The 26,573-nt window shown below is 37.5% G+C and overlaps 1 protein-coding gene and 1 pseudogene across 1 annotated transcript in view; one reads left to right on the top strand and one right to left on the bottom strand.

Annotated features, from left to right (window-relative positions):
• Positions 1–10,295: 10,295 nt before the first annotated feature.
• LOC104875958 lies at positions 10,296–12,161 on the bottom strand (annotated as a pseudogene).
• Positions 11,202–26,573, top strand: part of Otogl (otogelin like) — a 175,203-nt gene continuing 159,831 nt past the window's right edge. Inside the window, exon 1 of the mRNA XM_010643722.3 lies at positions 11,202–11,254. The gene's annotated coding sequence lies outside the window, so the exon portion shown is untranslated. The remainder of the gene's footprint in view (positions 11,255–26,573) is intronic.

The following is a 26,573-nucleotide window of genomic DNA, read 5'->3' on the forward strand; positions in this document are numbered from 1 at the left end:
TGTGTGAAAAACTCATTTGATAGCAAATTTTGACTTGAAATGATTTGAAGCTACCTATGGCATTTACACATAGCTTCTAGAGTGATTTCATTTATAAGTTTTATTGCAGAAAATTTATATCTTTGATCTCAAGATATTAAGCAGACTTCACTGGGGCATTTTAAAAAATGATAAATGGAATTTCCACTTATAAACTAATGAATTCAGAAATCCATTAGACCTGAGGGATTATGCAGTTTCATCATATTTCTGTAAAAGAAAATGTTATCTTTGAAATGATCTTGCAGAATTCATAGCATGGTAGAGATAGAAGGTAAGGGCATTCTGAGTAAAAAGAAAACTATAAAGAAAAACATAAAAAATAGTAAAATTAGTCAAAAAAGGCAAAATGAGATACCTGTGGAAAATAGTAAATAGGAACAAGGAGAGATAAAGAAAAGAGAGTAACAATGATATAAATCATTAAAAATAATTAAATAGTAAATATTATTTGTACCAGTCAGCTTTCCCATTGCTAGGGAAAATTTTCTGACATCCATAGAAGATGACATTTATTTGGCTCACAGTTTTTTTCTCTCATTGAGTTTATTGGTACATTTTAGGTATATAGTACAGTTACATTCATCATTGGGATCTTGTACCTTTACGTGACAGGTCCTGGTTCTCATTTTTTCCCCTTGTCCCTGCCCTCCCTTCACCCACTCCTCCCTTCCCTAGTTACAAATACTTTATTTCCATTTTTTCATTTTCTCATATTTTTTTCTTTCCCCTTATTTCTTTTCCCCTACCTTTCCCTCTTCCCCTACACCTTTAGCCCTTTTCTTCCCATTTCACACTGTCAATTATACCATTAGGATCTTATTTATGATTATAGTTTTTCACACCAGAGAAACTATTTGGTATTTACACATGTGTAACTTATTTATTTCACTTAGGAGTAGCATCCATTTTCCTATGAATGACTCTAATTTCACATTATTTATGGCTGAGTAGTATTCCATTTTATAGAAAAACCACATCTTCTTTATCCAGTCTCCATGGCTCACAGTTTTAAAGGATTCGTCCATAGTCAGTTGACTCCAAGGCAGGAATATTATGGGAGATGGGTGTGGTGAAACAGAGCTGCGTAGTTCATGGCAGCTGGGAAGCAGAGCAGAGGAACCAGGCCAGAGAGAATGGGCCAAGGTCAGGCCTTTAATACCCATTCAGACACACCCAAAAGTGTGCTTTACTAGTACCTTAGGTGGTTCATAGGCCAATCAAGTTGATAATTAACCATCACATTATTGTTAGGAAATGGAAAACTTTCAAAGAATCTTTAGAATAATTCAAATGTCATTATGTTAAGGGAACATTAAACTAGGTAGCTGGGGGAAATGTTTGGAGATAGAATACATTTAACAGGCTGCTTTAATAGGATGGGCAAGTGAAATTGAAATGAGGCAACGGCATGGCAAATAAAATATAACTATAGAATCTATAGAATGTGATAATTGGTTAGAGATGGGGAAAGTGATGGGTATGTTGAGAATTAAATTCTTTTCTGGGCAATTAAAAGAAAATACTACAGTATCAGAGCAAATGAGTAAGGCAGAGGGAGGAGTAAGTTTTGTGGGAAAATCATATCTTTAAGTTAGAACATATTGACGGACTCAACTATGAAAGCCATATGGAACTGATGGAGTGTTTATGAAGGGAACAAATAAATGTCTGCTTTCCTAAAGTCAGTTATGGATTCAGGAGGTTGTGAGAAAAGCAATTTCAAGTACTTTCTTCATTTGAAATTAGCATATGGATCTGACTCCAGAACTGATAAATTTGCTTTGGTAAAGCTCTTCAAAACAAAACTCTTGCCAATGCTGAATTTAAATAAATTCCTATAACTAAGAACAGAAATCTCTATTTTCATATTAACAATTCACTTCCTCAGCCTATATGTCACATTTCCAGAATTACAAGCTGAACGAATACATGGTTATGTAAAGAAATTCTGGAGTGATTTAAAATTTTTGACTCTTACGATGCGTTTGGAAATACCATTCTAAGGTGATAGGAAAATTCTTATTCTTCAAAAGTAGTTTATTAAATAGACATTTATCTCCTTCCTTTATGCAATGTCAGTCCCAAAGCCACAGACATATTTTTATCATGGCTCAACTACCGCTGAAACTGCACTGTCATAAGACAGATAGATGTGCTGCTCTAATTATAGAGGCTGTGTCTTACTTGTTTTCAAATTTACAACTACTTCCTTTTTGTCATGTGGGTCTCTTTGTGGCTACAGTGAGATTAGCTTTGGGAAGTGTGCACAAGGACCCTGTATCAGTTTGCTGGAGCAACTGTAAGAACCCTTCACAGACTAGTGGCTTATACAACAGAAATGTATCATCTCAGCTTTGGAGGCTAGAGGTATGGAGGCAAGATGTCAGTAGGGTTGGTGGTGAGCAGGTAAGACCTATTGTAGGCCTCTCCCCTTGGCTTGTAAATTGCTATTATCTCCCTATGTCTTTTCACATTGTCTTTCCTCTGTACCTATATCCATCTCTGTGTCCAAATTTCCTGTTTTATGAAGACACCAGCCTATTGCGTCAGGATCCATTTGATGGTCTCATTTCAACTCATCAGCTCTGTACAGACCTTAAATGTAAATAAAGTCACGTACTGAAATACTTGGGTTAGGAATTCAATGTGCCTTGTGGTGCTCATTCCATGACTTATGCATCTCTGGGCCCCCACAGCATGCAGAGTGGCTGCTGAGTATCTGCAGGACTGGGAGAGCTCGCTGGTGATCACGTGTGATGGGCTTCTAGATTGTAGACTGGCATAGGAAGCTCTTGAAAGAGCTTGAAAACTGATTACTAGTTGAATAATGATTATTTATTCATGAGTTCCACTTTAATATTAGAACAAAGATAATCCTTAGGGCTGAGGATGTAGCTCGGGGATAGTTTTACCCACCCTACATGAGGGTTTCCTCTCCAGCAATAAAAACAATAAACCAAAAAAACACAAAACTTTCATCAGAAAAAGCACCTGGATGTATTATAATTGTCTACTTATATGTAAAAAAAGTGATTTAGTTATGGAAAAAAATTTAAGATAATTTTATTTAGTTTAACTTTCATTTATTCAGTGTAAATTTCTGAAGACAGGGTTTTGTCCTATATGGTAAGTCATGCAAATGAATAAATCAATGAACACAGAGTTTATGAGTTTCTATTATATACAATTGCATTATTTGGAGAAAAGAGTGAGGAAGAGAAAACAAATAATGGAGTGATGAAAATCTAAGGTTAAACGTAAAATAATAGAATATTATGTCCTACAGTAGTGGTGGCGAACCTATGGCAACTGTGCCTCAGTGGGCTGTTTGTATCACTGAAAGCTCTGAAAGGTTTGTCATCACTGCCCTAGAGGCTTTATATACCAGTGTAGGAGAAATTTAGTCTCTCCTCTTGCAATGCAGAATAGTTTTTATGAGACCAATGTTTCTGAGTTCATTGGACAAGTTAGTATCAAGTCTAAGAATAACGCAGTACAGTGAAAGAGCAGGCATTTTGAATTTAAAGTTTGTGTTGCTGCTGTGTCCTAAACAGCAATCATTTAGATCTGTAGGTCAGTGTAGGGCTGGCAGTTCTCTGCAGGGCTTGATGGAGTCATCCTGTGAAGACTATCAGGGCTTGCTCATGGGTCTGGGTGTCAGCTGATCTCGGCTGGGATTGGCTGGGGTAATTTTAATCTTTGTTCTCTGTGTGTCTCGTTCTTCTCCTGGGATCACTGAATCAGCATGAATATGCTCTCGTGGCAATGACAGAGAAGCTAAGAGCAAGCCCACCTGTCACAAGCATTTCATAAGCTCTTGGTTAGATTATGTGGTTAATATTCTATTGGTGAAGCCAAAGGGATGAGCTCAAAGTGAACAGGTGGAAAATGTTCACCCTTCAATGGGAGGGATTGTGAAGTCACAGAACTAAGGCCCTGGACTTGGAGGGGGTTATGACAATGCAAGGCCGTTAATCCACTGCAAGTGATGAAAGGTGGGAATTTGGAGACAGAAGGGAGAATTTGTGAGATGTGTTCTTTCCTCTCCCAAGAATATGGTACATGAAATCTTGGCTTTACTGTGTAGCTTTGTAAAAGTTAGTTGTCCTCAGTTTCTTCATCTATTTACAGATATTAATGATATTAATTATTTGATTAACAGTATCTGTATTGGTGACTAATTGCGAAGAATAAAGACATCATTTACAAAACAATTGTGATACATATTGAATTTAAGTTAGATTCCTTTGTTTTTCTCCTTCAGTGTACTATTTCAGTGTGAGCACACTTTAAAGGAAGAACAATGTAAAAGGAAGTAAATACATGCACAATAATGTTGTTTATTAATATAGAATAGGAAAAAAGGAAAATTTTCTTATCATGAAGAAGATATTCAATGAAAATGAATGAAAAATTAGAGAGGGCATTGCAAGAGTGGAGAGGTACTGGCATATTGTAAAAATGAAAGTGATCTTGAATACATTTAGAAAATTATCTCATGATAGAGCTTTCCCTTTGTGTGGGAGTTTCGAAACCCAGGCCCTTAAAAAGATGAAATATATTTTCCTATTTCAATTTTTTCTGGCATTTTATCTTTTAGGATTCATGTTTATTTTATTTTATGTATTATTTATTTTTTGAGACAGCATCTCACTATGTAGTTGAGACTGACCTGGAACTCGCTATGTAGCCCAGGCTGGTCTTGAACTCACAGCGATCCTCCTGCCTCAGTCTCCTGAGTTTGGAATTACAGGTGTGCACCATCACCCCCGGCTTCCTGTTTTAGGATTCTTTAGAGATTTGTAAAACTGGAAATAGGATGAAAGGAGGCTGAGATCAGTTGTGCATTGCTTCTCTCCATTCTTTTGCTTATTCTAACCCTAGCTATGAAACATACACCTTCATGTTCTTTATTCATTAAGCACTAGCTAAGGACCAACTGTGTACAAAACAGTGTATGTGGTATGAGTAGAGGTGAGCTAGTGTTGGTGGGATGTTTGTACAGAAATGAGCGAAAAGAGTTTCTGCCATCAGAAACCTAGATATTTTACCCACCCCATTCCTATAATTCCTATTCTCCCATGTAGTATGCACCCTTCTCTAGGCCACAGGTTGATCTCTAGGAACAACCTCAGCTGAGTTCAGCTGTCTTCTGGTTTCCACTTGTGTTAAAGGGATGCATCCGCAGGCGGCAGAGGCTGGGGGGAGGGTCTGGTTCCTGCCCTGCAGGCTTAGTGATTGGCAGTGGCTGATTTCAAAGTCACAATTTCCATCCAGCAAAGGCAGTGCATTCTCTAAATTCTGGTCACCATTCCCTCTCTTGCCCTTTAAAGGCTGGACGTGGTCACGTGTCTCTTGTCTTTGGTCCTAAGGCACTTGGTCAGTACTTGTCGGTTTTCCTTGGTTCTACCCCTACCTCTGTAGATGGTCCCTTCACGCGAGCTTCGGTGGTTCCCTCTGCACCATCTGTGTGGTCAGGACCCTGACTGGTGCCTCTTCTTTCCTCAAAGCCAGCATTGACCAGGGATTTAGCTCAGTGGTTCCTCTGCCTGCCTCATAAGTGCAAGGACCTGAGTCGTCCGATGCCCAGTACCAAAAAAAAAAGCAAACCAAACAAAAACTCAAAGCCAGCGCTGAACTATGAGTCAAATGGTGACAGTAAACTTTCTCATGCAGCCTTTGCTGAGTTAGTGAAATCTTATTTTTAAAAAGTTATTTTCATACATTTTTTGAAGAATGACTTTTACCCATGCTGCATGTCATTTATGAGCTATTAAAGATGGATGGTGGGTGTTATATAGTATAGTAGCTTTTTTTCTTCTTTCTTCACTCCTCCTTTTCACTTACTTTCTTTTCTTCCTCCTACCCTCTCAGCCTTTCCCTTGCCTCCCTCCCTCCCTCCTTCCTTCCTTCCTTCCTTCCTTCCTTCCTTCCTTCCTTCCTTCCTTCCCTCCTTCCTTCTTTCCTCCTTCTTTTCCCTCATCCTCCCTTCCTTCTTTCCTTTCTTTCTAATTGCTATATACAGGTGGTCAAGAAAGATAACATGTGATAGCTAAGCAATGTTTGGACAAAACTATAGTACTGTTTTTTTTTAGAAAGAGACTCACACTAAGGTCATACAATTTGATGCCCCTTTCTATTTTTAAACTTGAAATTGCTGGTATTTTCATTCATGCATTTTGCTTCTACATGCCTTGTACTTCTAACCTAGACAACTCACTCTTAGTAACCTCCTCGCCCCCTTGCTATGTGTTGCCAGGTCTTATATATTCTACTTCCCTGATATTTCAAGAATTTCTTTCTTTCTATTCCTAATTTGCCTTTTCCCCAATTTCATTCTGTGGTGCACTTGAAATTGACAATAGTGCATAAAATTGAATGTGTAATGGCCTAGTTTTCTTCATATTTTCTCTGTAGAAAAATCGCAGTTTAGCTCGGTAGTTAATTTGTTAGTTCTTGTTAGTTAATTCTAGGTTAGCCCAGTTTTGCCATAGGTGAAGTTATGAGACTTTAGATGGAATATCAGACAGATGTCTAAGCTCTCCTTACTTTGCTTCCGTTCTCGCCCCTTGATGGTCAGTCTCTGTTTACATGAAGTCATGCTGAATCACCGGCAGTTCCCTAAACAGTGTACCTGATGATTTTTCCGGAGTCTATTTTTAAAGATATATTTATTTCTGCTGAGTAAGCCACATTGTTTGTTTCTCTCTCTTTACCGTCTTCATTTCAGACGAATGAATAAATGTTTACTCCATTGATCCCCCCTTTGTAAAAACTAATAAATACCTGTCTTTCAAAAGATGTGTGAAGGAAGAGTTATTCTCATTCCAAAGATAGAGAAACTGAGGCTCACAGATTTACTCATCATCATCAAATTGATACAATGTAAGTGTGAAGGTAGAATTGGAATTTCTGTTCCTGATTCCCAATTTCGTACCTTACCATGTTAGTCATCTTTGGATAAAATCTGAGATACAAGGGTTGATCAAAATATATAGTGAATTTTAATTCATTGCATTAGTTTCCCTCGAAATACACCCATCCCATCGTTCGCAATACTTTCTGCAGTTTTGGAAGTCTTCTTTTGCGTCTTTACAAGGTATGATCAAAGCTGTGCTGAACTCTGTTGCTGCCTGCCATCGAGGGGAAAGGCAGGCTCATCAAAATGTGGAGTGTCCTCATTCACCTTACTCATGGGGTCTGACACCGAGGGGCTTCTGGGTCTTATGGCAAGTCAAAGTGACCATGAAAGATCAACATTTTGAAATGATTCAGGACAGTGAAGAAGCTGGCAGAGCATAGCTAAAGACATTCGAGAAAGAGGATTACAGAACTGCGTTAGGAAATGGCAAGAACGATGGGGAAAGTGTGGTCAAAGCAAAGTGGGACGGTAGTTTGAGGGTGACTAACAGCATTGCATCTTTTACTCTAATAAGTTTCTTAAAATTTCAACATTTACTGTAGATTTTAATCAGACCTCATAATTCACTTATAAAGAAAACAAGATTATTTTAGCTTGCAGTTTTGTAGGTTCCAGTTCAAGATTGGGGAGCCCATTGCTTGGGACCTCCAGTGAGTTAGTAAATCATGACAGGGACATGTAGCAGGGTAAACTGCTGACCCTATGAATTAGGGAGCAAGAGAGAAAGAGGAAGAGACACAATCCCATTCAACAGCACACATCCAGTGATCCTAAAGATTTTACACTAGACCTCACTGAAGTGTTCAACCACCTCCTAATAGCTCCACCCTGGAATGGAGTAACACTTAGACTTTTCGGGGGATACTTAGCCAAACCATGGTAAGCACTGTATTTATGGTAACCTACCTATTCATACAACATATACTCGTGCAACTCATAATATATATGAACCACTCAGACACTGAAATGCTCTAAAAGTTTTCACAGTTTAGAGCAAAAAGCAAGTCAGTGAATGGATAAGTTCAACGCAAATTGGAGAAGATTTTTAATGGCAGAATAAGAGGGCAGAAAAAATGCTGTGCTCTGGGAATGTAGGAAAGTTCCCTTAAAGAGGTGACATTTAAGTTAATCTTTAAATATAAGTAAGATTTGCCTAAGTGGAATGAATTTCAGGTAGGGATGATTGCTACTGTTTTCATTTAAAAAGTCAATGATTTCTTTTTATGAGTTTTTTTCCCCATTGGTTTTGATTTCTTAAAATATTTTTTATACATTTAGTTTATTGGTACATATTAGGTATACAATATGATGACATTCATCACTGGGAATTTGCATCTTTTTGTTTGTTTGTTTGTTTTTTTGAGACTGGGTCTCACTATGTAGTTGAGACTGACCTGGAACTCACTACGTAGCCCAGGCTGGTCTGGAACTCACAGCGATCCTCTTGCCTCAGCCTCCCAAGTGCTGCGATTACAGGCATATGCCACCTCGCCCGGTGGGAATTTGTATCTTTACATGATGTATCTTGGTTCTTAGTTTTTTTCCCCATTCCCCTGTCCCTTTGCCTGCTCCACCCCTCCCTATTTACAAAGACTTTGTTTCCATGTTTTCCTTTTCTCATAATTTTTCCTTTCCCCTATCTCCCCCACTTCCTCTTCCCCTTCCTCTTTGGACCTTTTCTTTCTATTTCACATTATCTATTATACATTTTGGTCCTCATTTAAACTTTCAGCCTATCACACCAGATTTCCTAAAATATTGCATTGATTCTTGAGATTTTTTAGCACTCCTTCAAAGTTTATAGCTGAGGTGACTATCTCTGTTCTCAGCCGATTCTTTTCATTGGTAACAGTCAGCAACTGGGAAAACAATTTTTCCAGCAAATGGTGAACGATTCAGCCATAATGGAGTGAAGAATGTGACTTTGTGAGTGTTGGGAATGTGCAGACTGTCCAAATACGGGGCCGCCATTGGATTGTGAAGTGGCAATGTAATAGGCTAAAGTTTTGGATTTCATCTTTGGAAAGAGTACCAAAGTGGGTTTTTTTTTTTTCTTTTTAAACTGAGAGTGATACAATCCCATTTGATTTTTGGAAGCTCCAGGAAGAATTGGAGCATGGTAATAAATAAAATCACTTTTATTAAATTAGAAATATTGAGGACCTAAATAAAAGCAAAGAGCTAGGTATTGATTTGGGGTAATCTAATCTTATAATTTTAATGTTTCAAAAGTTTCAGTTGGTAAATTTATAACTTAATTTTTCAAGGAATGCTAATTAGGTCAAGAATTTCTGTATTTTAAAAATGTCATTATCTGATCTTCTATCTTTTAATATTTTATTTTTTTCTAGGTAAGCTATGAGACAATCATGAAGTGCTATCTTTACTCCTGTACCACACATTACCTTATCTGATGAACCCTGCTTTCTTTGTTCTCAAAAGATCAACAGCAGGAAAGGTCAGAGTTTAGCATCTTCTGAGGACAGGGGAAGAGAGAGGAAAGAGCCTGAGCAATTGAAAATAGACTTTATTCACTCAGGAGCTCTAATAATCCTGATAAACCTTTTTAAATCCTAATAAAGAGAATGCATTTCCACAATATAAATGTTTAATACATCCTACTGTACTTTTTGTTTTTGTTGACTAAGCAATAACTTTTGGCTCTATGAAATATCTTTTGAAAAATTATTGTCTAATTTTTTGTAGAAGTGAACATAATGAAACTAGTATCCTTGGAAGACAAGTTGTCCAAATATAGGCCAACCAGAAATATGTCTGTATTTCATTATCTAAATGGTGCTAATTTTGAGGGATCTCAGAGTTACTATTCTGGAAAATTAAGATATGAACATGATAAAAATCAACTACTCAAGGCATTTAATGTTTCCAACCAGTTTACATCATGTTAGCCACAAGAGCCATAGCCACGAAAGTATGCAGTTAGAAAGAATGGAGCAAACGGTGTAGTAAGTTTGCCCTGGAAAAATGTGAGTTACTTTGGGAGGTAATAAATAACTTTATTTTGGCAGTGACCCCTGGCTAACTTGGAGGATACTGTTTAATAGATTTTTCTAAGTGTTTTCCTAATAGGGCATCTTTCTCATGAACCTCAAAGCCAACTGTTTTGTCTTGGAAGTTATTATGTCTTCTTTCAGTGGACATAGAAGAATTGAGAAACTTGTGTCTAGTGTGGTGAATAAAATCTATTAAAAGTAATGAGATAAATACATAGTTATAGTACATGTTACTTAGGGCTCTGTTGTCTTTTCTGGACAGTTCTCTCAGGATAGCTCATCTGCCCTGTTTCTGACACTATTATTGGTTTAGACACTCAATTTGAAGCCTGTGAGTAAATTTTAGAACAGGAAAAGTAATATTCATTTAATAGAACCTTGGATTGCTTCAAGTAATGAAGGAAAGCCAACTCTTCCAGATGCAAAATGAGCATGGCATGTCCTCTGCTGTTTAGGCATCTGGCTGTTCTACCCACGTGATGAATTTCTGAGGGTTGTACTCAACAGTCCAGTATATTTCAGAAATATCCAGCCCTCTTGGTGCCACCTCTGTACACAACAATATCCAGAATCTGACTGCAGAGCTGGAAGAATGTTGTTGTATGCTTATGTTGCTTGTGCTTTCCATGAATGGTCAAGACAGGAAAATCAATGTAGGTCAGCAATGCATAGTGGTATTTCATGGATTTAGAGGATGAAAAGACCCCGAGTTTCTTCTTTTACTTCTTAAGAAATGTAAAGAGAAGAAGAAATCTCTTCAGAAGGACAAACCACACGTTTATGTTCTCGATCAACCACTGTAGCATTAACTTTGTCATCACCCACACCAACACACAATGGCTCCTTTTTCAAAGAAATCCTTGGGCCGGGGATTTAGCTCAGTGGTTCTGCTGCCTGCCTCACAAGCACAAGGACCCGAGTTTGATCCCTGGTAAAAAAAAAAAAAAAAAAAAATTTGAAGAAATCCTTGACAGCTCTTCAAATTTTCAGGTTTGTGTGGCAGAAAAAAAAAAAAAAAAATCGCCTGCCTTTGTGTGGGCAGAAGTTTAATAATTTGCTTTAATTTCTCTCCAAACCCAATGTCTAAGATATGATCAGCCTTACTGATAGCCAGATACTGTAAGTTTTTATATATAAACTCTAGTGTGTTTTGCATTTGTTCTAGGAGCTGGACTGGTGTGGTCACGGTGACGTTGATCCCTTTAGCAAGTTTCTGTGCTTTGGCAGATCTGTTACTGTCGCCCATGCCCATGATCCACCCGAATGTGTGAACATGGTAAGTCATCAGCTCCTTAAGAGCACCAAAGGTCTTCACGGCCACCTCTCTAGTAGGTGACAGAGGTAAGGGCTCGTGTTCCATTCCTGGAGATGACTTCACTTCACAGTGCATTCATTTACAAGGCTGAGAGGCGCAAGGGTTTGGCCATTACCTGTTTTTGAAGTTGCTACACGATCACCACTTCCAGAAGCGGTCTAATACTTTTATGTTGCATCTTTCATGTTTGTAAAACCCCCTCCCCTTGCCTTCAGACTATTTTCATTAACAAGATTAGTTAGAGAAACGAAAGTGTGTTCTCAAATACTCCTGTCAGTCACGGGGGCAGGGTACGCTGGTGTCACCTTTCTCACTGTCTGATGTTCCCATGCTCTCTTCTGTTGGCTCAGAGTCTCCATGTTTTCTTTAGTTTTTGTTTGTTTTTTTTTAATATCAGGCTCAGCATGATTCATCATTTTTCTCTTTTGATTCTGAATTGAGAGACTATATTGCTGCTTCTTTTTTGGTTAATGTGGTGGATTTATGGGGGAACTTTTGAACTTTTGCATTTTCCACCTTTTCTTCAGGCACATCTCCATTTTGCCCTTCGGACAAACTCTCAGTCACACAGTGTTTTAGGGATTCCTTAACTTTCTCAACTTTCTGTGTTTCTTCAGGCATATTTCTGTTTTGAGCTGCTGATACTCACACTTGCAGAATATGTTAGGGCTTTTTAAAAACTCTTGCCTTTGTTTCTTTAGGCGCACTGACCTTTTGAATTTCTGAAAGGCTCACATTTGAGGCTCCCTGTAGCTTCTAGTTCTGTGGCCAAAATGTGAGGTTCCACTTCTCCATCTTCTTGCTTAGGAGTTTCACAGGCAAGGACAACGTACAGTGCAGTACTGGCAAGCAGCGACAATTTTGACATTACTATTACTTCCTTTTAGGACATTTCTCTCCTGTTCTCTCCTCCTCTCCCTCCCCTTCCCCTCCCTCTTTTCCTTCTTTTCTTGTACCAGTTTCAATCTCTGCTGGACCCCTTGCCCCAAGTCAAAGCTATTCTCCCAGCAGTTAGGACCCATGCCCTACTTATCTCATGCTTTGTAAATTCTACGATGAAGTTTGGTAATGTGAGTCACTGGTCTCGTAAGGCTGGCTCTGGGGAAGTGTGTGCTGTAAACCTTGCAGATTAGGAGGAGAACAGAAGGGACACAGGATTGATCCCTACATTTACTCGCTTCGCTTTTCCTATCTTATTTTTGTCTACATTACCTGAGTATTTTAAAGCTAATAATCTTATACTGTCCAGGTTAGGGACTCAGCAATATCTTCCATGTTAGTTTGTTTTCATATTTATTCTCCATCTGTTAGCTCAGTCTTAGAAGGTTTCTTGTCTAATCACCTTTTTCCAAATTTATGTTTCCCTTTCCTTTACTACGTACCTGAAGGAAATATACTATATATGTAAATCCTCTAGATTAGAATATTTTTTGAACATGTAAATTAATTTATCTTTTGAAATGTAATACTCACTTAACATTACTTACTAATTGACTGGATATTTAGTTTATCTTCAAAAAATTCCAAGAATGAGTAAAATAAAGACACAGTAAAAACAATAGAACAGTAACAACAAAGCAGAAAGCAGGACAGCTGGAAAAGTTTTCAAAATGAAGACAATTTGATCAGTACTTGCCAATCTATGTAGGCAAAGAATGCAAAAAAAATCTCATTTAAAACACAAATTTGGAAAAAGAAATGCCAAATTTGGCTACAAGTGCATAGAACACATGAAAGAATAAATTCAGTTTCCCAAAAAGTTAATGAAGTTTCTTTTATATACCTAAAATAATCCTCAATGGAAATAAAAACAAGTGGCTGAGTCACCTTTGTAAAATTAAATGACTACTTAATTTAGTATCTCTTTATGAAGATGAAGGCTTTCAAAAAGATATCTATCATTCAAGTGTTAGATACAGGTTTCTCATGTGTAGGTGTGAATTTTTCAGATGTCTATGTTCTAGAAATAGTATTTGTGTATTAAAATGACTCAGAAAACAGTATAATATAAAACAAAATTGTGTTCAGGAAAATATACTCAACTGTGATTCTGAAATTAAATCAGTGTTGGCACATGACGGTTTAGGAAAGTTGCCTGCAGCAGTGCTGTGTTCTGTGAGAAGCCTTTCAGATTAAGATTCATTAGAGATTGCAGACCTGAAAGGAAAGAGGGTTTTTAATGCATGAGAATTATGTTTCTTTGCTTAGGAAAGCAAGTTATTTTCATGCATCTTCAGGTGCTGCCTCTAAGCTTTTCCCTGTTGAGTTTGGGTCGAAGCTATCAGTGTAGGAGGCTTGGCAACACTTCAGATGTGACCTCTGGGGCAGCGATGGAACCAGTGACCTGGTGTATGGCATCCTACCTGGTCTGACCAGGATTCTTGCTTGTCTTTACCAAGATAAAAATGGGACTTTCATTGTGACTACTGAGATTTCAATGTTAAATTTAACAATGGCTGAATAAAGTTCATCAAAATATGACTCTAGAAGAATTGAGGTTGATTTGAAGATTAAAAAAAAACACAAAGCTAACAATGATTTAAAGATAAGCTTTTATATAGCAAGTGTAGGCTTGTAAATGACTAATTATGATATCTCTAATTGCTAATCATTTTTCTTTGAGAAGGTAAGAATATTTTAGCTTTGGGAGTCTAGTAAAGAAGTAACAATCCAAGTTTTCTACTCTGCTGTGATTTTTGACTATAGTTAATGAGCTAATGTTCATCTTCTAATTCAAAGAGTTCTAGATGCAGAAATTCTTTACTTAATGGACTTACTGCAGCCCAAATGCACACACACAATGTCTTCTGCCAAACTCTGTTGCTATTTTAAAAGGCTTTATGGAGAGATAATTGACATATGTTAAAGTGCCTTAAAGTGTACATTTTGATGAGTTTTAACACGTGTATAAACTTACCAAGTCATCACTACAAATAAAAAGGGACATTTCTACCATTCCAAATATTTTCTTGTCATCGTTTCTTCTTCATACTTTTTCAAGCTGAAACCTCCACTAATCTGCTTTAGGTCACGGTGGATTCATTTGCATCTTCTAGGATTTGTTTTTTTAAAAATGTAATATATACAGTATGATTTCTTTTGTGTGTGACTTCTTTCACTCCGCATACATTTCTGAGATCTATCCATGTTTTTATATGCATCAAGTGTTTTTCCTGCTATTGCTGAAAGCATTCCATTGTATGGACATGTCTCACTTTGTTGATGCAGCCACTAACGTACTTCGGAGTTGTTTCCATTTTTTGGCTATTACAATAAAGCTTCTAGAAATATTCATATGTGAGTTTTTGTGTTTATAAATGCTTTTATTTCTCTTGGATAAAAATCTAGGAATGGAATTTTGGGTCATATGGTAAGTATATATTAACTTAAAGAATGGCCAAACTATTTTCCAAAGTGGTTGTTATTTTACATTCCTGCCAGAACTGTATGAGAATTCCAGTTACTTTCAATCATTGCCAAGCATTGATATGACTTTAACCCACATTTCCTGATAACTGCTATTAAATGTATTTTCACATGCTTGTTTATCGCTCATATACCTTTCCTTATTTTTTCCATTTAAAAATTTAGGTTTTTTTTTTTGTTTTACCATTACATCATAAAAATTGCTTACATATTTTAGATCAAAGTCCTCTTTTAGAAATATAGTTTTTCAAATGTTCTCTCCCAATATTTCTTTATTTTTTGATTTTGGGGGACTGATTGAACTTAGGATTACACTTGTGGGTCAGGTGACAGAAACACTGAGTTAAATCCCTGGCCCCTCTCCCAGCGTTTTTTGAAGAGTATATTAGTCCATTTTTCATTTCCACAGAAAAATATCCCAAATTGGGCAATTTATAAAGAAGGAGGTTTAGAGCGCCCACAATTTTGGAGGCTAAGAGTTCCAGATGAAACAGCTCTATCGGTTCAGCCCCCATGAGTGTAATTTCAGGTGCCATCATGAGGGAAGTGCACGTGGGAGTGAGACACTGCACATCATGAAAATCAGAGAGTCCGGGCCGCACCGTTGCTTCTGAGGGAATGCCCTAATGGACGTACCAGTATAATCCACATCTTAAATCTCCACATCATTTCTGAACACGCTGCTCTGAGAATTAGGCTTGGAGTGCACGATCAACTGGGGGAGCAACTCAAAAATTTATATCCAAATCAGAGCAAAGTGCAAGTTCTTAAATTTGGTGGAATAAAATGCAATCATGTTGTAGTCATTCTTCTATATTACACCTAAGAACTATTTAAAAAAAATAAAGAATAAGGAATTTTCTCTTGAATTTCTTCTAGAAATCTTAGCTCTTAATTTAAGGTCTGTGATCTATTTAGGGTTTTTTTTTTTTTTTTTTGAGACAAAGTCTCCCTATGAAATTCAGATTGGCCTTGAACTCATTATGTAGCCTAGGCTTGAACTCATAGTGACCTTCCTGCCTCAGCTTACTTAAACTGGGCTTTCCATGCTTGGCTTGATCTATTTAATTTTCATGTATGTTGTAAGATAAGGGTTTAATTACAGTTCTTAATTATGTGGTCATCTAATATTTACAACCCTATTTTTTAAAAAGAAGATTGTCTTTTTCTCCAGTGAATTTGCTTTGGCAGCTTTGTCAAAAATTGACCATATAGCTGGGGATTTAGCTCAACGGTTCGGTGGCCTGCCTTGGGAGCACAAAGACCCACGTTCAATCCCTGGTACCAAAAAAAAAAAAAAAACAAAAAAAACAAAAAACTTACCATATATTTATGGTTATATTTCTGGATTCCTTGTTTCATTTTACTAATCATATCACTGTTCTTATACCAATACCATATGATGAAGTTATAATAGCTTTATAAAAAGTCTTGAAATTGGAAGGGTACATCTTTTAACTTTGTTCTTCTTTGTCAAAGTTCTTTGGCTGATCTTGTGTTCTTTGAGTTGGGATTTTGTTTGGATTGTATTTAATTTATAGATCAAAATATTGGGGAGAGTTATCTAAATAGCATTAGCTTTCTGATCTATTAATATGGTATATATCTCTTTCTAGCTCTTTCAAGCTCTTCTTTAATTCTTTTTTATAGCAATGTTTTGAAGTTTTCTATGTAATAGGTCTTGCAATATTATATTTGTCCTTTTGAAGGTGCTTTAAAGGTTTTCTAGGATGAATCAGGACAGCATTTAGTTTAGGGTTAATTTTCTTTTCTTTTCTTTTTTTATTTGGTACCAGGGATCAAATTTGGGACCTTGAGCTTGAGAGACACCACTGAGTTAAATCCTCAGCCCTAGGGTTAAATTTCTTCAGTTACTAAAGCAATACTCTTCTGGACACTATCCATGAATGAAAGATTTTCCTTGTGTATTGTAGAGACACAAATTATTTCTAGCTTTATGTGAGTTTTGAAGAAGTAGCACATGGCTCTAGGATTTCTGTTTGGGAAACTAGGTGGATAATTTGCACATCCACTTAGAGGTAGTGGGTAAGGAAAGAGGATGATGATTGGAGAGGTCAGGAGATGATTACAGCTTAGTTTTAGACATTCTGAATTTGTAGTACTTTTGTACTTATCTATAGGCAATTAGGTATAGTGATTTGGAAATGAAGAAATGAACATGGGGAGCCAGGTGTGGTGTTGCACAACTGTAATCACACTGGGAATATAGCTTAATGCCAAAATCTCTGGGTCCAATCCTCAGTACTGCCAAAGAGAAGGAGGTCAGTAAAACCACAGACTTTGTAATCACGAATATTTCGGTGGTCTTAAAAGGCACAGAAATGTGTGAGTACTTTGTGTTCTAGAGAATCAATATTAATTCTTGACATCATCCTGCTAAATAAGTTAGGAGAGGTCCAGGGATATATAAAATTAGGGCTGAAGGTTGAAAATCTTCAGCAGATAGACTAACAAGTAAGATGGTTTCTTCATAGACATATTTCTCAAAATTGTGAGTCTTGGACAAGTACCCTGGGATTTCCTAAGAATATTTCATTAATAGTGTATATTCCCCATCATGAGAACTATTAGGCCATAATCCATGGGTGTGGGATAAAGAATCTATATTTTTTAAAGAAATTAAGTTATTGCTACTATACCCTAGAACATTTATCTTTTCAAACAGGTCCACTTTCCTCATTGTTATAGCTTTTTTGAGGCCATATTACTTTGCTTAGTAAGTAAATTTGCATCAAACTAGGAATGAAAATATGCAGCATGTTGTCTTACATTTCTCCTGCCTGTGCTAGTGGCAGGTCCTTTTCCACTGAACAGTCATGATCTTAGGATTTCTCAAAGCTCTGCGTCAGGTACATTCTAGTAAGCAATGAATTATCAGGGTAGATGGAATATATTTGCCACTCCATGTTTCTATTGCTGGCTTCATAAGAAGGTAGACACTTTAGTACTGATTCACTATTTTAATTCTTCTTTTGCCATATCTTTCAGGGACAGAACAATAAATACTAAAGCATGTTTTATTGTAGCTAATGTAAAGTTGTTGACTGATAACAAGTTTTTTTTTTTTTTTTGCTTTCCTATATGAGGAAGGTTTTGTGTCTTAGCAACCTGGAGTTTCCCTTGACTTCAGTGACACTTTAGTAGAATGCAGTCATTTGTTTTCTAAAGTCTGGAGGTATATTTTCTAAGAAGGGGAATGCTCTCAGGGGTTGGAGGGGAGAGATATGGTGCTGTCTAGGAGAGAGATGAATTAGCATTCCTGAAAATGAGATCATCTGAGTGGACGGCTGCTGCTCATGGTGCTAGAGATGTATGAAGAAGGCTAAACTCTGTGCGCCACAGCCCCATATCGGTGTGGAGGACCTTGGTGGTTGAGTTAGGACAGAGCAACAGTAAGGAGCCCTTTAGCAGCTGTTAGTAACAGGCACATGGGGTAGCAGAAAGAGCCATAAATAAACATGGCTCCCCCCACCCCAAAGAAATCCAGAATTCTTGTATTATTTCATGGAAGGAGGAATCAAGTTACCCAGTTGACAGGTATTGGATTGTTACTAATCTATCCTGATACAGAAAGGCTCAGACAAAGGTTTCATTCAATTTTAGAAAATAATGCATCTTTTCTTAAACCTATGAATTGATATTCTATATATGGAGGCGACTCAAGACATTGCCGCCTCTGGAGGCCAGTGTTCCTTCAACATAAGAGAAGTGATATCCTCAGTTATAACATGGGATATGTAGAGAAGAACCAGGAAAATGGGATGATGTAGGTAGGGAGGAAGTAGGCACAGTGTTTAGGGTCACTGACTCTGAGGTCTGACCGCTTGGGTTATGATGTAAGCTTTGCTATATTACAAGTTAATGTTAATCTCATCGTGTCTCAATTTCCTCATCTGTTAAGTAAGATAATAATAGACTGACCGCATGTTTTATTAATCATAGGATTAAATGAAATGATGCACATAACTCTGTTAGTGCATTTCAATACATGTCAATGTGTTCAATAAATGCTAATGAGGTGCATTACACATACACTGCAAGTGGTGCATCTTAAAGTCTATAAAAAATGTGCCAATCAGGATTAATTAGTTGATGTCCCAATTTATTACTAATAGGATTTGAGGTGGCACTACCATAAGATACAAATATGCTCACATGTCACTTAACAATAGGATAAGTTCTAAGAAATGCCTTCATGAGGTGATTCCACTGTAGTGAACATCATAGAATATACTCGCACAGGCTGGGACAGTGAAACTGTCATTGGACAACATACCCGTATGAGACCACGAGAGTATATACAGTCTCCTGTTGGTCAGAATGTCATTAGGCAGCTGACTAGGTAAGATATTAGAGTAAAGAAACAGACAAGGAGGGCTGGTGAGGTAGCTCAGCGGTGCCACACCTTCCTGGCAAGTGCAAGGTCCTGAGTTCAAACCCCCATAGCACAAAACAATCAAAACAGACAAGGAGAGTCAGACGCAGCCAAGAAGTCCTAGTGACCACAGGCCAGTAAAACCCAGCACTGCACTGTATCTATAAGTGGCCCATATGTTCAGCAATGGGCTTCCGGTGAGAAAAGAAGAAAAAGGATAGATCATACATTTAGGATGATTTTTTTTCTTTTCCAGATAGTCTCTGGGAGTCACACTCTGTTTTCCATCCTTCCCTTCTTGCATCATGGCAATGTAATGTCTTACTTTCTCTGCAAGGCAAATGTTTTCAAAACTAAATTCACCATCTTTGCTTCCAAAAGAATCCTTTCCTTCAACTTCCTTGATTTGGTTGCAGACTCCAGCTCAGTTCTCAGATGTAAAACTTGGGCTTGTCTTGTTTGCTTTTTCCCTCTATCTACTCTATTATGGACATTTTTCCTCCTTTGCAGTGTCTCTGCCATCAGGCCCCTCTTTCCATTCTCATTGCCATCTTTCTGGTTTAGATTTTCACTTGTTGGTCAGCTTTTGTATTATTTTCTTATCTATTTTTCCCTCTGCCCTTTGATCATACCCTGTTTCAATCTCTCCAGTACATCACTGTCATATGTATTTTTCCCAAAGAAAGTTCTAATCATGCTACTTAAAAAAATCAAGGTTCTCCCTATTACACTTCAGATAAAGGATACATGCTGACAGTCAAGTATCCCTCCCAGTCTTATCCCATTCTTATTTTTAGACTTATCTTTTTTTTTTTTAAGTAAGTATATTCAATGTATACTTTTTTTTTTTATTGAGTTTATTGGTACATTTAGGGATACAGTACAGTTACATTCATTGTTGGGATCATGTACCTTTACATGGCAAGTCTTGATTCTCATTTTTTCCCCTTACCTCTGCCCTCCCTTCACTCCCTCCTCCCCTCCCCATCTACAAACGCTTTATTTTCATCTTTATCTTTTATGACTCCAAAACATGTAGCAGTATTCTAACCGCAGTCCTAAACGCTCTATTGTTTCCTGTTCCTTGCATGTTTAGAGCAGTGTCCTTTTCATTGCTATATCCCATGTCACAGGAGTTCTATGACTTGCCCATGATAAGAATTCAGTGAGAAACAGTTTTCATTCCTGTGGATTAAAAACCCATGGAGTGCTGCCCTCTTTTGGTTACAGTAGCCCAAAGTAAAAACCACCAAATAGGGAACGATGCTGAATGACTCATCTTTTCCTTTTGGTTAGAACCCTCATGCAAACAAAGAAGGCAGGGTGAAATAATTCCATTCTCCTTATTTTATCTAGCTTTAAAAATTGTTTGTTTAGGGAGATAGAAGATAAATTCTGTATAGACAACTTAGAACTTTGCTGATTCAAATCATATAATATATGTAAACACAGAACTGAGGTAAAACCATTAGTTATTTTGAACATATCCAGGGCTCCAAGAATCTTCAGATCTCAACACAGACATGTAAAAGATAGAGGAGGAGGAAAGAATAGCATTCCGTAAAGGCTCTTTCAGATTAAGAAATAGCTTCCTGATTTAGAGACTACTGAGATAGGTGACAAGATCATTTTTCGTGACTTTATTATGTGGCCATGTTAGAAAAATAGGGGTCTGGTTGAGAAGTTAAGTTATTCTGTAGATCGGGTTGGGTTCTCAGTGTATGTCTCTGCCTGAACCATTCTTGACTATCCAGCACATATAGAGAGGAAGGATGACTTGCAGAAGAATGATCCTCACATTTTAAAGGATAACAGGGTGAGAGATGCACAGAAAAAAAAAAGATCCTCAGTGAATGAGGTCGCTCTCTATGATATGAGTTTTCTAGGGTTGTTCATTTTAGAACACTATAACCATATCTTTGTTATGAATCACATTGAATCTCACTAGATACAAACACAATAAACAGTAAAGAGGCACATGCTATAAATAACAGGAAAGCTCAATTAAGATGAGGCCATGAGCTTGATCTCAAATACCAGTAAAACCCAACTTCCTTGGATCTGAAAGGGGAAGGCATTCCAAACCCAAAACTCAGTCATGACAGGATGCTCCACACCTCTTGCAGAAGGATGGGAAGGTTTGTGGGCTGGTGCATGATGCAATCTTGGCACAATCTTTGATGAGGAGCTGGTGTTAGCAGAAAGATCAGGTGTCGGTCATGAGCAGAGTTGTTTTCTACTGTCTTGAGAAGGTCACTGGCTTGCTGCCTCTTCTTTTTTGAAACTTGATCTGGGGGTCCGCAAACAGCCTCAATGAGTTGGATCACTGCCATGTGCTCTAAATTGGGCTGATGAGGTTGACTCAATGCCAGGTCTTGACACAGGATTCAGCTTGAAATATTCACTTGGGTAGAGGGCTGGAGTTTCTTTATAATGTTAAATAATGCTATTTGAGGAGATGAAATTGAGGAGAACACCAAAGAATGAACTGAGTGTAAATTGTTAAGCACTTGGATAGAGGAGATCCACGAAAGTCTGAAACATTCCTGCATTACATTCTAGATTCCGTGGATTAGTTTGCTGTACTGGGTGGCTGCTGTTCCTTTGCAAAGAGGTTGGCCTTCTCTTTAACATTATAAATACAAAATTTGTCAGAAGATCCATAAGAAACAAAGGAAATCAATCTCATGAACAAAGATATGTACACAGATATAAATGCAGTTTCTTTTATTTGTGTGTGAATTTGCAAGAAGCACCTCACTAGAGTTGAATTTTTGTTATATAAATAAAACCATCTGGTGTGTCCAAGGAATTTCAGTCTCTAGAGAACAGGATCATAAATAATCGATCCTCCTCAGACCTTTCAGTATTTTAGTTTGAGTAAAGCTTTCCTACAGCACTACTTTAATTATTTTATCTGTTTTTGATTTTCTAAGGATTTTATAATTTGGATTGTCTAATTCAATGTCTTTGTGTGAGTGAGTGCACAGGGAAAAAGTGTACCTCACCATTTTTTTGGCATGTGAGAGAAAAATAGCACACCCTTTCAGGTATTTCCATTAATAGACATTGAGATTAATAGAAAGTTTGGGAGAAGGAAGTGTATTATTCCATTTTTCTGATGGGAAAATGAGACAAGTTCAAGGTCCCATGTCTCGCAACTATTAACTGCTAAACATGATCCAGATTTGGTGAATCCCAGTTGAATAATTTTTTACTCAATAATATCTTTAACTTAATGTTTATTTTTCTTTAAGCATGGATAGCAAGCATGCCTCTAAATAAAGCAAGGAGAATCCAGTCTTTGACTAAACAAGATCAGCAGCTGGGAAATTAGTTGTCTGCTAAGAGTTATGTTAGATTACTTTTCTTCTTTAATCTCTCCTGCCTCGTTTATAAAAACCATTCAGTATTAATGAACTTTTTAGAAGAAGACCTTCTAAAATAAATACATTTGCCTAGAAGACTGAAATCAACTGGTTGTAAAACTCATTTAATGCTAACCAGAATTTCTTTTTTGATACCAGGGATTAAACTCAGGACCTTGAGCTTGCAAGGATGCACTGAGCTAAATCCCAAGCCCTAACCAGAATTTGTTTAACCATGAACTGGTCTGAATCACTGGACTGGAGGTTCCATTTGACCCAGCCATCCCTCTGTTGGGTATCTTTCCAAGAGAACTGAAAGAATCATATCACAGAGAAGTATGTGCACCCATGTTTATAGCGGCACAGTTTGTAATAGCTAAATCTTGGAAACAACCTATTTGCCCATCCGTTGGAAACTGGATAAAGAAGTTGTGGTTTTTCTATAAAATGGAATATTACTCAGCCATAAAGAGCGAGAGAATAGATTCATTCATAGGAAAATGGATACATATTGAAGATATACTCCTAAGTGAAATAAATAAGTCCCACATGTGTAAATACCAAATAGTTTCCCTGGTGTGAATATTCTGCAACAATGCATAAGATTCTAATAAGATTACTGACATTTAGAAATGGGAGGAAAGGAGCTAAAGGTGTAGGGAAGGTGTGATACGTAGGGGAAGAACAAAAAGGGAAAAGAAAAAAATGTGAGAGAATGAAAAGATGAAAATAAAGTGTTTGTAGATGGGGAGGGGAGGAGGGGGTGAAGGGAGGGCAGAGGTAAGGGGAAAAAATGAGAATCAAGACTTGCCATGTAAAGGTACATGATCCCAACAATGAATGTAACTGTACTGTATCCCTAAATGTACCAATAAACTCAATAAAAAAAAAAAAAACAGAAACAAAAACAGAATATTAATGTTTGTGTCCCTTACCTGGAAAGAAAGATTTCAGTGGTCTGACTGGGGTTCTCCATGATAACTCTAAATGTTCAGGTCAGATTTGAGAGTCACTATGATGCACCTGGATCACATAATTCACAGGGACAACAGGTGTAGACATTCCTCTCTTTATCCTAGGATGGTTATTTGCTGAGCAGTGATTTGAAATGAAACTAAGACACCAGCTAGCTATAATGAGGAAGTTCTAGAGGGTTAGAAAACATCTGACTACAATGAAAAGCCTCACCCAAAACTGGTCTCTACGTCTTTCGGAAGCTTGACTAGATGTCCAGTGTAGCTTGAGTGATTGGAAGTTGGAGAAACTGGTTTACAGTCCCCTGTCCCTGGATCTTGACAGCTGGCCACAGAAACTTGGGCACTATATTTTGCAACTGACTGAAACATTATGGACCCTGTCTTTTTAAGCTAGACATATAGCAACGCTTTTATTTTTATGATTTATTTTGGCAAGTAATAGCACTTATAACAATTATCTTCATCAAAATTACATTTGGATGTGACTTATTAGGCTGCTCTATGCCTGTACTGATATTTGATGAATCATTGGTTTGGGAACAGTATATTCCCTGCATCTTAATGAACACAGAGAAAAGACTACTCGGTGAAATAAAAATGCAGACTTCAATTAATACAATGTAAAAATATTTTAATGCTTAGAAGCAATAAAAGAAATTCCAAGAAGATATAAAATAAGTAAAGCTACCTTTCCTTCTTGACTTCAGGGTTTCATTAGCGTCCAATTAATGTTTGCAGTTTGGGAAGAATCTATTCATGGCTATCTTTTGCCAAAGCCACAGGCAGAGCAAACCCTTGCCTCTCATTTTCAGAGAGAATCAAAGTTTTGTTTAGTGTTAGTATTCTTAGTGGTTCCCTTTTAAAAATAGTTCTTCCTTTACTTTGTAGTTCATGCTTTTCCCAGGCTGGGGCTTGGGAGGGTGTTTGGTACAGCTGCATGGAAGTCATGGAAAAGCTGGTCTGTCCACGCAGACAGGCCAGTTCCTCCATTCGCAGGCTTTCTGTGACTGTTGGGAAGAGGAGAGTGGAATGCACAGCCTTAGATTCCATCTCTGTACCTGCTAGGCTAACCAGACCTGGCCAAAAGACATCCTGAAGTGTGCTCTATATTGTGGCTCTAAAATTGTTGGACACTGCCTAGATACTGTTTTGGAACAAGGCAGGGAAGAGCTAAATGAATTGAAAAAAATACTGCTTAATGTGTTTCTTAATATATTCATTCACATTTACTCAAAAGAACCAAATATGGTTACACTTTATAAAGTTTTGTTCTGTTTGTTATTTTTCCTGCAGAATAAAAATATAATTTTCAAACAGTTGACTGCTTACTGAGATGGGGTATTGAGATTTAATTGACATCTGATTCTGTACAGGCTTTGGTATTAATTAGTTTCTTAATGAGTACTTTGTAATAGAAGGAATGACAATTGGGCATCAGCTTTGCTATTTACTGGCTCCGTGACCTTCTGCAAATGATCTTAATCTTAGTGAACCTGGCAAGAGAGGAAGTGGGCACTGCTGTATCAGTTATATACTATGGTGCATTATATACACATAGTATTTAAAAATGAGATTTGCATTTCTGCTGAAGGAATTATAAGTACAATCTCAGATTTGCTTTCAAGAACTCCCTATCTGAACAAAAGTCATTACATTTGTCATTCCTTAGAAGGACCACAATTTCTTCCCAAGAGTACAGTGTGTAGCAAATTGATAATGAAAGAAGCATTGGGACTTGTCCTGACCTCTGTTTCTTTCCTTGCTTTCTTTTCTCTCTCTTCTCTTGCTCTTTCCTTCTATGGGAAAAATCTGCTTCCCCGGCTTGTGTGTCTTAGAAGTTTAGATCCATTACTTTGTCACTCTTGAATACCCACAGGACATATATAAACTTTTTGATGAGACAAGAATGACAAGTCAGATCCCAGGACAAAACTTTCTGCTCCGTGATGGTTTCTGTTCCCACAGGCCTGGCTGTGTTGCTGGCTTTCTCCCTCTGACGGGGAGGGCCTTGGCCTGTGTGTTCCCTGGGGTGGGCTGTGATCTGTGCTGCCCTGACTGATGTGGTCGCAGTCCCAGTTCGGCCCTGGAGCTCCTTCCTCACAGAACTCCCTTTTGCTGCTTCTCATTCCGAGCCCCTCCTTCCTTGCTCTCTCCGCATGACCTTCCTTTCTCACAGGACTTGATGAGAAAAGAGAGGTGTGGACTCTTTCTGACTAATGTGAGTTTCCATGCTGGACACACTGCCTTCAGGAATACAGTCCTAGATTTTTCACAAAAGTCCAGTTTTTCTGAGGTGTTGTGCGGCATTACTTAACTGTGAATCTTGTTGATTAAGAAAAAAAAAATAACAGATCCTCTTAGCAGACTGATCTTTTTGAAGAAAAGTGCTGTGTAATTTTAGGTGGAAAAGAACATTTATATTTTGTATCTGGTGTTTTATTGTACTTTCAATAAATATATTAAACAGAAAAGCTTTTGATCAGTGATAAAAATGATCAAAAACCAGTAAGTGGTTTTGATATTTTTTATTTAATTTTTTAAACTACAAAACTCAGAAGTAAGTGCAGTGAGCAAAAATAGCTCATCAACAGCAACAATAAATTTATAACTTAGCAGCTCACACTGGGGAATTGGGGGGAGTAGCCTCTTCATTCTTACACGTTACAGGCATATTCAAAATACATTCATAGGAAGAAAAGGGCTGCAGGTGTAGGGGAAGTGGGAAGGGTCGGGGAAGGGAAATAAGGGAAAAGAAAAAAATATGAGAAAATGAAAAAATGGAAATCAAGTATTTGTAAATAGTAAAAGGGAGGAGGGGGTGAAGGGAGGGCAGCGGTAAGGGGAAAAAATGAGAACCAAGAGCTGCCAAGTAAAGGTACAAGATCCCAATGATGGATGTAACTGTACTGTATCCCTAAAATGTAACAATAAACTCAATGAGAGAAAAAACCAACAAAAACCAAAACCAAAATACATTTGTATAAAATTAGTAAGGTTTTATAAAAAATTATTGGTAGAACTATCAAGAATTGGAGGACTCCATATTTCTAACAAGCCCCTAAGCCCCTTAAGCCAGAAAATACAAAATGTCCTCTAGATGGAGCACCAGGCTT

The sequence above is a fragment of the Fukomys damarensis genome, unplaced genomic scaffold (assembly GCF_012274545.1).
Source record: "Fukomys damarensis isolate Sample0158 unplaced genomic scaffold, DMR_v1.0_HiC HiC_scaffold_15, whole genome shotgun sequence".
Lineage (NCBI taxonomy): Eukaryota > Metazoa > Chordata > Mammalia > Rodentia > Bathyergidae > Fukomys > Fukomys damarensis.